The sequence below is a fragment of the Rhipicephalus microplus genome, chromosome 9 (genome assembly GCF_043290135.1).
Source record: "Rhipicephalus microplus isolate Deutch F79 chromosome 9, USDA_Rmic, whole genome shotgun sequence".
NCBI classification, from domain to species: Eukaryota; Metazoa; Arthropoda; class Arachnida; order Ixodida; family Ixodidae; genus Rhipicephalus; species Rhipicephalus microplus.
Window position 1 is genome coordinate 40,005,044 of NC_134708.1, and position 12,306 is coordinate 40,017,349.

General features: G+C 47.8%; 2 protein-coding genes across 3 annotated transcripts in view; both read left to right on the forward strand.

Annotated features, from left to right (window-relative positions):
• The window catches only part of Nca (neurocalcin homolog), a 120,223-nt gene that overhangs the window by 69,226 nt on the left and 38,691 nt on the right, over positions 1-12,306 (forward strand). The gene's annotated exons all lie outside the window — the stretch shown is intronic.
• LOC119163733 (neuronal calcium sensor 2) overlaps positions 1-12,306 on the forward strand; it is a 56,285-nt gene that overhangs the window by 26,757 nt on the left and 17,222 nt on the right. The window contains exon 1 of one of the 2 annotated variants that reach the window (XM_075873470.1): positions 4,474-4,830. The exons of the other annotated variant lie outside the window; for it this stretch is intronic. The gene's annotated coding sequence lies outside the window, so the exon portion shown is untranslated. Of the gene's footprint in view, positions 1-4,473; positions 4,831-12,306 lie in introns of those variants that run through there. 2 annotated transcript variants of the gene reach the window in all.

Below are 12,306 nucleotides of genomic sequence, written 5' to 3' on the forward strand. Positions count from 1 at the left end.
CTGATCCATCGATAGCTGCTACAAACCAACATTTTTTTCGCTCCGAAAACACTTACGGCCGCCTCATAACAGTACTTTTCCTGCTCTAAAGTTTGCTCCAAAAAGTAAAAAGTTACTCCCGTCACTGCGATGGGATTATGAGACGCCGTCGGGAAGTGGCTCCGGAAAATTTGACCACCTGGGGTTCTTTAACGTTTACCTAAATATGCAGCACATGAGTATCGAGCTTTCTTGCCTCCGTTGTGGGCTTAAGCCAATCAAGAAAAATGAATCAACAGAGAAAGTTTTTACGTCAACTGTTACCCTCGGGCTCTGGCTTGAGTTAACTGCACCACAAACGCCCACGCTTCACTCCTCTGCGACGCTGTAACGTTTATCGTGCGTTTTTTTTTACGGTTCTGTTGCGCCATTCGTGCTGTTAACGTTCGGGCGTAAAGGAATCTTATAAACTACCCGGCACGGTGGTCTACAACGGTGGCGGAGCTGGACTGCCGACGCGAAGTTCGAAGGATCGAATCTCGGCCGCAGCGGCGAAGTTGGTGCACATCATAGACCGCCGGGTGGTCAAAGTGCGTCCCCCATAATCGTACAGCTGGCTGGGGGGGCTATAATCTTAATAATTATTGGCATATCAAATAATTCTCAGCCGTCATCGGCTGCCTTCCCCATTCCTTTGTGTCAACTATACGTCGTTTGTTTGCGACTATCATCATGTGGTCTAAGGCACACTATGAAGTGAAGATAATAATAATAATAATAATAATAATAATAATAATAATAATAATAATAATAATAATAATAATAATAATAATAATAATAATAATAATGTTCAACGTCCCCAAAGGACGATATGTTGTAACCGGTGCAAGAGAAGAAACGTCAAAAACTAGTTTATTATGGGCGAACTTGTGCCCTGAAAATTATGTGCGAAAGGATGGAAGAGTCCGCTAGAGCGTTCCAAAACAAAAAAACTGTTCCATCTGCCCACGCACCTTCTTCTTCTTCGCAGCTCCAACCCACACTGACTCGTGCCCGTGAACAAGAGGCATGAGTCGTGCGGCCCCAAGCAGGAGTGCGCACAACACTGTGGACGCTGATTCTTCGTAATGTCGGACGGCGTAAACAGTCTCTGTGGCAATATGACTGTGAGAGACGACGTAGTCGAGGGCTCTGCAAATTTCGACCATTGGGTGTTCTTTAACGTTTACTGACATCACACTGACTTTACCATTTCAAAGCCTCCATAGAAATGTGACCGCGTACTCGTCAACGTCCCCAGACAGCCACCATCAAGACAAGTTTCGCAATTGCGTGGTGACTGATTTTTTTTTGAGTGAGTTATAAGATATAGCTCCCCCCCCCCCCTATAATAGTGTCTCTATTTCTCAATGACCTGCTAATTCACCGAACAGTCTGTGCCATTCTTGGTTACTACGTGATTTGGGTCTCCTCCGTGTAACGAGGTGCGGTCGGTAGGTGAATCGAGAAGAAGGCGTGGCGTGATGCTCGCCGAGGAGTGCTCAGTGACCGATCACGTTCGCCGGTTTGGCCCGTGGCTCTCCTGCGGGGGCGGGCTGCGCGTGTTGTCACGTCTATACATTCTATAGTACACACACTATAGAGTCACGTCTGTTCTGAATACGTGACCCGCCGTCGTCTCACGCGCGTATTTGCAGCGGTGACGACATCCCACAGATCGAACGGCCGTCTATAGCGCCTGTGTCGCGCACGGTCCGGCTGCAAGTATATACCTCCGATTCAGCAGCGCCTACCATTTTCGCCCCCCAAAAAACAACGACGACGACGACAACAACTACAACAACAATGACAAGCACGTGCATATGTCGTGGTAATTTTTGTCTCCAAGTTAGGGTCAGGAATTTTTTCTTTTTTTCGGGAAAGGCGGGTTGGGTGGTGGGTGGGGGCACCCTTTCGGATATGTTCGTAATAACGAGAAATTGGCAATGACCCCTTTGTAGCCCGAAACCGCAAGGAAATTCATAGCGATTTCTGCGAAATAAACCTTTTTGCTGCCTGAAAGTTTGACCGGGTTCGGGGATCCAACCCGTAGTCCAACGCCTTCCCAGGTGGACAAATCTAAACGAATGGAATGTCTGACTAGTTCCGCAGAAGCGAACTGCATTTCTACATATAACCTTTTGTTCTTTTTACGTATAGCACTTTCCGTTCTTCAGAATAAAAAACGTAAATGACGATCATCTTAAGTTTTACGTAAACTCTAGCTTTCCTTCATACGGAAACCTCTTTTGCAATGTTATATGCCGGCAATTTTCTCCTTAAACGGAGACATTTTTTTGTTTATTTGTTTGCTGTACTTCATCTTCACGGTGCACTTCAGACAAAGGATTAACAAAACACGTAAGAATCGTCGAGTGAGTGAGTGTATCGAGAGATGTGTATAGGCGCGTTTTCCAGTGGTGGACTCGTCTTCGCGTGTCCCCGAAAAACTCGGGGGTTTTCAGCGCGAATGCTCCTTCTTTATGGTTATCCCCGTGTAACGAGCGACCCGCCAGAAGCATATAGATCGCTTTTCTTTGTTTTATATCGTCCGTGTGCCTTTCTATACGCAGCTGCCGCCGCCCTTCTGACTGGCTTTATTGTTATGCGTGGGAGTATAAAAGAACGAAATGTAGAGGGCGCCGCGTCTGTGGGATTAAACGTTACCCGGTCAAACCTGATCGAATAGGGGGCCGCCCAAACGAGACGATGGCCGACTTGGGAGACGAGCTGCACGGTCTATTGTGGTAAAAAACAAAAGACCGTTCCGCCTTTGCTTTTCGTTTCTTGTTTTTTTTTGGCGACATGGTGGTCCTATAGCTAGTAATTGCGTTCTTTATTGTTTTGTTTTTGTGGAGTTCCTCACGACTATAGCGTTCTTGCTTTAATGTCAGCCTATGTAGAGGAGTCTATCCACAGAAGACCGATCAGACCCGTGTCCCTGACGCCTATTGTTATCTCTCTACATTTTCTTGCGAGTAGCCACGATTTGCTATTTGTTGATATTTTTTTCTGCTCTTCCTCGATTCTTTCTTTTGTTTCTTTCTTTCATTCTTTCTTTGTTAAGTCACCATTTCTATAGCCCGTGTGTCAAGGGCTGGAGAAGAAGACTAGTGAGCTTTGCATGGGTGAGTGGAGGGTGCGAAAGAGTAGTTGACTCCCCCCCCCCCCCCCCCCTGCACGCGCATCCTTCGCCGCGATGAAACACGGATTTGCAACCCCCAAAACAAAATCTTGCCAGCGCCCATCGTCTTACTAATACGCAGGAAAACATGGCGTCTGTTACTCGGGCGAACGAGAACAAGAAACATGGCATGGCGTACCATGTAGTTTTCGCGTTTGACATAACTTGCGATGGTGATCCTTCTCGATAACTCTGATAGCGCTGTAAATGTACAGGCGAGCTTTGGCTTTCTCTAAGCACAACCCTGAAGGGTATAGTTATGAGTGCATAAGCCGGATGACGAAACTGTCGCTCATGAATTGTATTGCGATCTAAGACGCGCCGTGTCATGTTTTATTTTTTCAACTGCCTTTCTTTTCTATTGTCTTGTCGGTTAGCGATATATTGCTTTTTCTGCGTTTTTTCGGAATGTCTCTGATTAATTGATCTGGTAATGCTACGTGATAAGCGAATATCGGTCATGATAGTTGGATACATCTGGCCAGACAACGGTGGCGTCTGATTGCGTGCGCAGTTGAGCAAAAAGTAGGTTGAGATAAGATTCCGAAGTGCTATCGAAATGTTCTCGGTACTTTTGTACTTATTGTGTCATAAACTACACTAACAATATAGCGTGCAAGAGCAGTTCGAGGAGAGAGAAATAAACGTTTATTTAGAAACAGTGTTCCGAGCGAGGCCCGGTATCACCCTAAAGGGGGAGGGTTGCCTAGCCCAGGTGTGGTGGAAAAAAGTAAGCGTACTGCATATTTGGAGCCAGTAGTTGTGCTGTGGTTGCGCAGTAGTTTGCCAAAATGGTCCAACGTTTGGGCAAAACTTGGAACATTCAGCTTCGAACGCTCAGTTTGTCTCTAAAGCCTGTTGCGCTTTTCGATTGCACAATGACTGACCTTTGGCTTACTTGCTCTTCATTTGTTGAACTAACTTATCAAGATTGCTACGTCAAATGGAAACCATTGTTGCCGCGCTTTGCTCGGAAGTACGAAGTACATGCGCGCCAACTTAAGATCCCCGCCATTTTCTCAGTAGCCGGTGCGCCGGCGTTGCGCAGCGCCATCTACGGAGGAGAAGTGACAACGTTCTGTGCGAGTGGATCTCGGAAGACGCTTGCGACGATCGTTTAGTTGCTCACGTATCCCGCAGATGGCAGAGCGCGCTTTCTGCGTTGTTACTTTGTCTCCTAGATGGCGCGCCGGTCTGCAAGTGGCGCTGCAGCAGACGACGAGAAGAAAAGAAGGCGGCGTGCTGTTGAGAAAGAGAGAGACTTCCGGGCAGCGTGTTTTCGAAATCCCGCTCACCCTGGCGCGGAGTTCGCTGACCAAAACGCATCACCGGCACCGGTTCTGGCCTTCGTCTTCTTCGTCGGCTGCACGCGCTTGCGTAACCGACCTCGTCGTTCGCATATCCCGCCCTTCCCCTCCGACGCGTCAGTGCCATTTGGTGACGTCGTTATCTTTGCGCCGCTCGGGGTGTGTGTGTTTGCTACGAGCTCACGCCCCACCCTCCTCAGACGTGACTAGTGGCGCTCAAGGGGTTGAACCTCTACTGAACTTGTGTCGTGGTGCGCGTGTGTCTGTGTGGTGTCTGTGGTTTGGATTTTACTGCACAACCGGCCGCATCCCTGAGCGTGGGTAAGCTCTCAGAACTATTTGCTCGCTCTCTTTCTCACGATAAACGCCGTTCCTTTCGCGCTATCTCTTCAAGTGTCCTCCGTCGCGACTTCGATTTTGTTTGCCTTGCAATTTTTGTTCAGATTAAGCAAAGGCAGGTTGGCGTGCGGGCCGCTCGTCTCGCTCAATACGTTCGCGTGGTCGCGGAGTCCAGCTAGCTGGCCGTCCTTGGCTGACGGCGTAATAGCGTCTGGTCGCGGCGTCGAGGGCGCTTGGCTGAACCGGGTCTTTACTTTCCCGCCGAGAGACGGAAGCTTTTGACGTTGTCGCATGCGTTTAGATACTACCAACGCTCGCATCTTCGACGTCAGTCGAAATCGGTTAACGTGTTAGTTGGCTGCTTCCGCCGGATCACAGATTGGGGGCGAGTCTTCGCGTTTTCTCTTCCGTAACCGATGGTTGGTACGGGTGGAACGAGGAAGGTCTTAGCTGCCCCGTTCCACATGAGAAGTTGAGGATGTGATCCACGCGCGCCGAACTTGCTTAGGTTGCGGCGGTTTATACCTTCCGACACCGCCGCTCGTATAGCTATATAGCGCGGAAATCTAGGCAGGCGTGCGCCGGCACGACGCTCCTCCGTGTGGGCTGGCGTCTTCGCATTCTTCACGCCGCAGCGATTTTTGCAGTTCGTTCGTTTTATCGAATAGGGAGCGCGCGCATTCTCACGGCATGATGTGCATTCAGGACTGGAACCTGTGTCGTAGCTCTCTCTATCGAAACAAACGAAGCATATTGCTATGAGTGGGGATAATGTTTTCGGCTGAGGACAACGGAACCTCGCGCGCGTGGGGCGTCACCGTCTCGTCGAAGGGCCACGCCCACTGCTTTGACGTAGCTTTCCTCGGAATGACGTCACGGATGACACCGGCACGCATGTCTCGCGTTAACGTCATGGCAGTCTCTTGCCCTGTACTTTGAGGTGTTTTCCGAGTTCCTAATAGCGTTTAAATCCGAATAGTAAATGTAACATTCGCGAGCCTCCTTTTCGATGTTGTCATCTGTAGGAGACAAGCTGATTGACAGTGTCTATACACAAAGTAGCTATGTAATACTAATGAGAACTGACAGACAATGCGAAAGAAAGTATATGAGATATTACAAGTAATTGCGATGTCATCTCCTGTACTTTCCCTGGCATTGTCAGTTATCAATAATGTTGGGTTCAAGAGAGAGAAAAAAACCGAGTCCTTAAATTTACGTTTTCATAATATTCGATATCACATCTCTAGAATGAGTATAGGCCGCACTGCTAAATGTAATCGTGTTGTTGGATGCTTGAGGCAACCCTTTGTAACATTCGAAGACAGGTGTTTCGGCAGTTCGCTAATATAATGGGCTCCATTTTGTCGAAACAGCGCGCGTTATCGCCTGCGCGTGGTGTACGCGTACGGCACACTTTCACACACACAAAAAAAAAAAATGGCGCGAGTGGCGATTTGCTTGTTTATACACTGCCTGCGAAGCAAGCTAGGAACATGGTAGACGAAGAAAGTGCTTAACAGTGCAAACGACAGGAGGGAATAGAAGAGACGAGCACTGAGCGCTGAAGTAACAACTAACTTCGTCTACCATGTAGCACCAGGCCAATCAAGCACCTTGTTAAACTGGGAACAGAGTGAACGAGGCACACACCCGAAGGCAAAAACGATCATTCCGACTTAAGCGACTTTCTCTGTATCTTTTACGAAAAGAAGTGGACGCGCTTGTTGCCGTAATTCACCTCGCGGGAGTTGACGGCGTTCTGGGTATCATCGCCTCAGCCGTTACATGTTGCCCACGGGCAGCGGGTAGGGGTAATGAGTCGGGGAAGAAACCGGGGTCAAGGATATCGTAGTTGAAATAAAAAAGAAATGGACATGCGCCGGCCACGTAGCACGTAGGCAGGATAATAGGGATCACAGACTGGATTCTAAGAGAACGCAAGCGTGTGAAGGGGAGACAGCAAGTTAGGTGAGATTAGGACCCAGTTGTCTGGTGGTACATGGGAGAGGCCTTTGTCCGGCAGTGAGTGTAGACAGTTCGATTATTATTATTATTAGTTATTATTAGTGGTAGTAGTAGTAGCAGTATTGGCGTCAGATCTGTGGTAGAAGAAAGTCAGATGACGCAATGTTTGCGTGCTAGCAGCACAAGCTGTCTGTTAAGTCACGTGAAAAAACTGGCACTAAAGCAAAACTCAACGAGCGACAAGGGTAGGGTGGCTAGAACTCTAGCCACCCTAATAAGATACACCCCACCCACCCATTCTTGCAGGAGTTCTAGTTCACCCATAGAGTATTTGCATGCATCCTTCGTGCTTTTCCAATTGTTCGAACATTTCCAGACTCTAAAACCTGGCACCTATTGCTTGTGGCTAAAAAAAAAGAACAAGTTTTGCTCCTTATATATATAACCAGTATTAGTGAGACCTAAACAACGCTTACTATCTTAATGCCTACGCGAGCTTAACAAGTATTTGTGAGACCTAACCAACACTACCATAATTCCTACGCGAGCTTAGCCTAGCCTGCATTTGGCTGTGTGAACTTATACGGTGCGAATATCACGTGAGTAAACGTGGGATTTGGAAGTGAAGCTACTGCACTTCCTACGCAGGATCGTCCCGTATTCTTTAGTTCTGAAGCTGAGCGTCAGCGTACCGGTTAAAAACGTGCCTGTAAGAAATTTCGGGCGAAGTTGTCTTTTCAGAAATAGTGCCGCTAGACGCATCTTGCAATTTCTCTTCGTCCCGTGACAGGCGAAAGCGATGACGCCTGAAAATCGTTTGGCCATAACTGGCTGGAGCGACCGCTATAGCTCTCCCAACGTTGTCGTTCTATCTCGTGCATCGTGCCACGAGTGACTCCGTGCGTTCAAGGACACCGTCGTTGGGACAGCGTTCGTCGAACCCGTTTCTTGGTCTGATCTCCGCGTTTTGTCGTTGCTTCTCTTTTCCCGTACGTGTTTGTTGCCGTTATTGTATGCGCTCGTAGATTTTCTGCGAACACTTAAACATAATTATAACAAAGTTGTATCTTACGAGAAATCAAGTTCGATATATCCAAAAATGTTATAGAGGTTTATTTTTAACTTTATTGTACGACTATTTTTCATTTACTTCGTTATAACCGATATTTCGGTATATCCGGGTTCGTTATATTCAGGTTTGAGTGGCGTCGCGTACGTCTTCTCATCCTGTCACTATGCCTTCGTCCGCCCTGAGCTTTCAAGCTGCATCCTTCCTCTTCCTTGTTTTTTTTTCTGTGAATTGGGAAGTGTTAATACATTGTGAACGCTTTGATTCGTTGTGCGAGCTTCGCTTTTGTGTGATATATTTTACTCCGGTGTGTGAGAAGTTCCTCTTGCGTGCGAGCTCTACTCATTTGTGTGCGAGGTTTTACTCGTAGAAGCCATTGTGAGTTGGCGTAGCTTTATCGACAAAACAGCAGGAAAGAACGGGCACACACTGATTTTATTGACGTCGTGTTCACACAGTTATACATCACAGTGAGCAAACTGTGCTGGCGCACCTTCGCAACAACCGGTCCAGGTGAAAAAGAACAGAAAAATCGTATAAGGCGCCAAAGAAATTCAAGCTCAGCATCGGCACGTGTGTGGATCTGCCTTGAAGTCGGCTGTTAGTGTGCACCTGTGCTGGTCTGTTCCGTCTTGGAAGTAAATTGGAAGTAAAGAGCTGTGCTACTCGCGATGGTTGCTATGTTCCAGCACGAACTCGCCCGACGATCAACTCTAGGTTTTGCACCTTCGTGTCCAAAGGTTTACTCTTTTAGTCTGTAAAATTACGCTAGGCCAGCTAGAGGAATAATGACCTTATGGACTGTGCCTTTATCAATGCGTATTATGACGGGACCCCCAAAGAATACCAAGGACAAATGCTGTGCCTAAACTGAACACTGTGGTACCGAAGTACATGCGCAGCAGTCGCCGTGCGAATACGAAATTAACAAACATGGCCGCTGTACACTTACAGTGTCAGTTTTTATGAAAGGGAACACGCGAGCGCGTGGCCTGCGTGCTCCAGCGGCCGCTGGCGGCGCGTTCAAGCTAGAGTAACCACTCTTTTCGCGTCATCTCGCGGCGAGCAAAACAACCATTCGTTGCTGATATAGAACGGCAAGATTGCAACCCCTCCCCCTTCAAGGCGATTACGCGAGAGCCGGTTATCGCCTTGGAGAGGGGGGGGGGGTCGCTATATCGCCGCTGGTTCTCTATCGGCAACGAATGGTTGTTTTTGCTAGCCGCGAGATGATGTGAAAAGAGACTGTGGTTGCTATCGCTCCCGCTTGAATGATGCGCTGCCATGGGAGCCGCCGGAGCGTGCAGGCCACGTGCTCCCGTGTTCCCTTTCATAAAAGCTGACTCTGTACATTATCCAGCACGATCGCAACATGCACAATCGCAACAGGTGTTCCTTCGTTCCCATCATTGGGCCCATCTCGCTGTGCCCGTCACTGATCCGCAGCAGCCTGAGTTGCTCCGTGCCGATGTTTGTCCCAATTTTTCTCCGCATGGTAATAAAGAAGCAGCATGACCTCGAAATTTCTCAGACGTTATCAGTGTTGAGAAAAGTTGGCTTGCTGGGCGAGTTGGTAAATCATCTTCGCGCGGTGGTGCGCGAAAATATAAACACACACGCGCACACACATACATGCATGCACGCATTCACACGAAGAATGTGTATGCTGTTTCTTCAGTGCAAGATTGTGTGGATGTGTGAATACTTCGGGGATTCCTAAGTTGCGCTAAATTTACTTCCAATATGATGGGATACAACATGGCGCCGTGTTTTGTATCCCATCTTTCGTCTTGCCGTTTCATTTATTCTTTGTAAACCACCTTGTTAAGCCTGTTTTACGCGAGACCCCTGTAGACTGTGCTTGCGTACATTACGCGTCTTGATCGAAATCTATACAAAATAAATAGTCGCTCTGCATTCGGCCATCTCTCGCGGCATGCTTACGTCGCCACTCGCTTGCCGTGTTCCGGTGCCTGCAGTCGAAACCTTTCTGCTTCAGTAAATGCTTTTAACAAGTTCGGCTACCTCGATCGGGGCGCAACATTCGTTGCCCTCTTCGCAAACCTGCCTCGTGTCATTAGTTAGGCGCGCTATACGGTTCGCTATTGTCTTCACACAAAAAAACATGTGCGCATTTGCAGCTGCCTCTCGGGAAAGGCCGCATCGTTCTCGCTCAAACTTCGCCCGTATAGTGGAGTGACGAGCCGCTGCTGCCCGCACTCAAGAGGGAAGGGGGGAGGGGGGGGGCGTCGGCTGGGTCCGTACGCGCACGTTTTCGCCTCTCTCGCTTCTATATCCCAGCACTTCGTGCAACGACGATCGCGCCGTTATTTATATTTTATTCGTGGCAACGCCCACCGCAAGACCCGGTATATAAGAAAAAAAGTTTGCCCTCGATGACCCTAATGTTGACTGCTAGTGAAGCCTTTATCTGACCCCCTTTGTTGTTAACGTTTTTCTTTTTTTTTAATTTTTTTTTCTCGCGTGGGTAAGCGACAGGGTATATATACTCTAGGGATTATCAATGCGATCTTTTTCTTGTTTTTCTGGCTTTGCCATTCTTTTAGTTGTGTAATTGTGGTAATGTGACCGTCGCGTTTGTGGGGTGTAATTACGTATAGATCAAGAGACACGGAGGGGGGGGGAGGGGGAATGCAACACGACGCGACTGGCTGTTGCTTGGCATACCGAAGCACCAAAACTGCGAAAAGGGGAAAAGCTGCAAAGTGCGGAGCCCTTTAGAGGAGGCTGCATGGTTGTCCATTCATGCATCTGGTGTGTGGTCCACGCTGGCAGTAAAGCGCTCGATTCAGGCCGTAGCAACGCTAGCCGTGCTCGAAACTAGGTGAAAATGAACGAACAAGAGAGTGTCGATTGTGTCCTGTACCTTCATTCGGTCAGAACTTTCCCGTCATCTCTTAATGAGCATGGTTGAGGCCTTGCATGTTTTTTTTAAATGATAATGGTGACCATAGTTCACTGATGTTGCTGCGTTAAAAGAACTGCTTATATAGTTTTTGAGAAGCACTTATATATTTTGCATACATGTGGAGCTCGTTTGTTTTCTGACCGACGGGGGGGGAGTGGGCGGTATAAACTGCCTCTTCATTTTCTAATGGAAAACCCTGCGCACGCACGCCTATATGATGTTGGGGCATTTTAGCAGCGGAGATTATACTGTATGCCCCATGTTGTGTTCCTGATGTCGTAGCCATATTGCGATTGCGACACCGCCATCTTATCACTCGACTCGGTTCACTAGTATGCTCATACGGCTGCGCATGGTACGTGCTGTTTGTATGGAATTTAGAACATGCAGCGCACACCTATAACCACTTCTATCAGCTCCCCGCAGTTATTTCTACCGCGCAAGCACATGCTGCTGTCATTGTCATACACGTCGACCATGCGCAGATATATACGAGACCGGCGTCGCAGCGCGCTGGTTCACGCCGGTTCGAACACGTATTCTAATGGTTCATAAATTTCTCTCCGGATGCGGATTGGCTTGAAAAAATCAGGAGAGCGTGTTCATTGCAGCGTAAACAGAACGGCACGTTTCGTCCCATAGGCGTAAAGGATATCTAACGTATGTATTGTTCTCAACTTTATCGTGCGAGCTTGCGTTTGATATTTTTGGTTAGTTGCAACGTGCGTTTTTACTGGTGACAGTGAATTGGTCTAGTAGAGGGAGATGAGCTCTATTGAAAATGGGAGCAGGGGCTAGCTATAGCTAACATATTACGTAGTAAATGCTTCGGTATGTTAGTACAGCTATTTCGTGTGGCTTGAAGGCCAACAGCAACAAATATTGGTCGGGAAAAATTTGTCTAAAATAAGAAATGCATGTACTAGTGTTGAAGTAATCTTGGCACAGCTACAGGGATGAATGTTGTCTACTGTTTTTTTTTTAAATCAGCCTTTGAATAAAATCTAAGCGAGTGATGAAAACAGCTGGTGTTTATCAGATGCTGCACAGATCACAGTACATATTTTCAAAGATATTTTCTACGAAAAAAAAAAAACTGGTTATACAATATGTCATCCTTGGGAATAGACAGTTTTAGATGACAGCGTTTTAGACAGCTTTAGATGACATCGTCGTGTTTGACAGTGACTCGTCGCTGTCTACAGAAGTTCAGAAAGTAGTGATGCCGACGAAATAGTACGAATCACGTAACCGCCCCCCCCCTCCCTCGCTCTTTTCACACACAAAGATGTATAGATGTGATGTAGTGGTGCGCTTACGTTATAGCCCTCATGCCTGAGAACTGATAGCGCAGCCAAGGCTGCGGATAGTACAAGAGGCTACGCACGTGACTTCACACGAAAGTTATGTTACGTATACAGCACTGCACACTACGCCACATAAGCCCAGACCTTGCCGGCTGTACGCGCAACGATCGTTAGCGCCCTCTGTG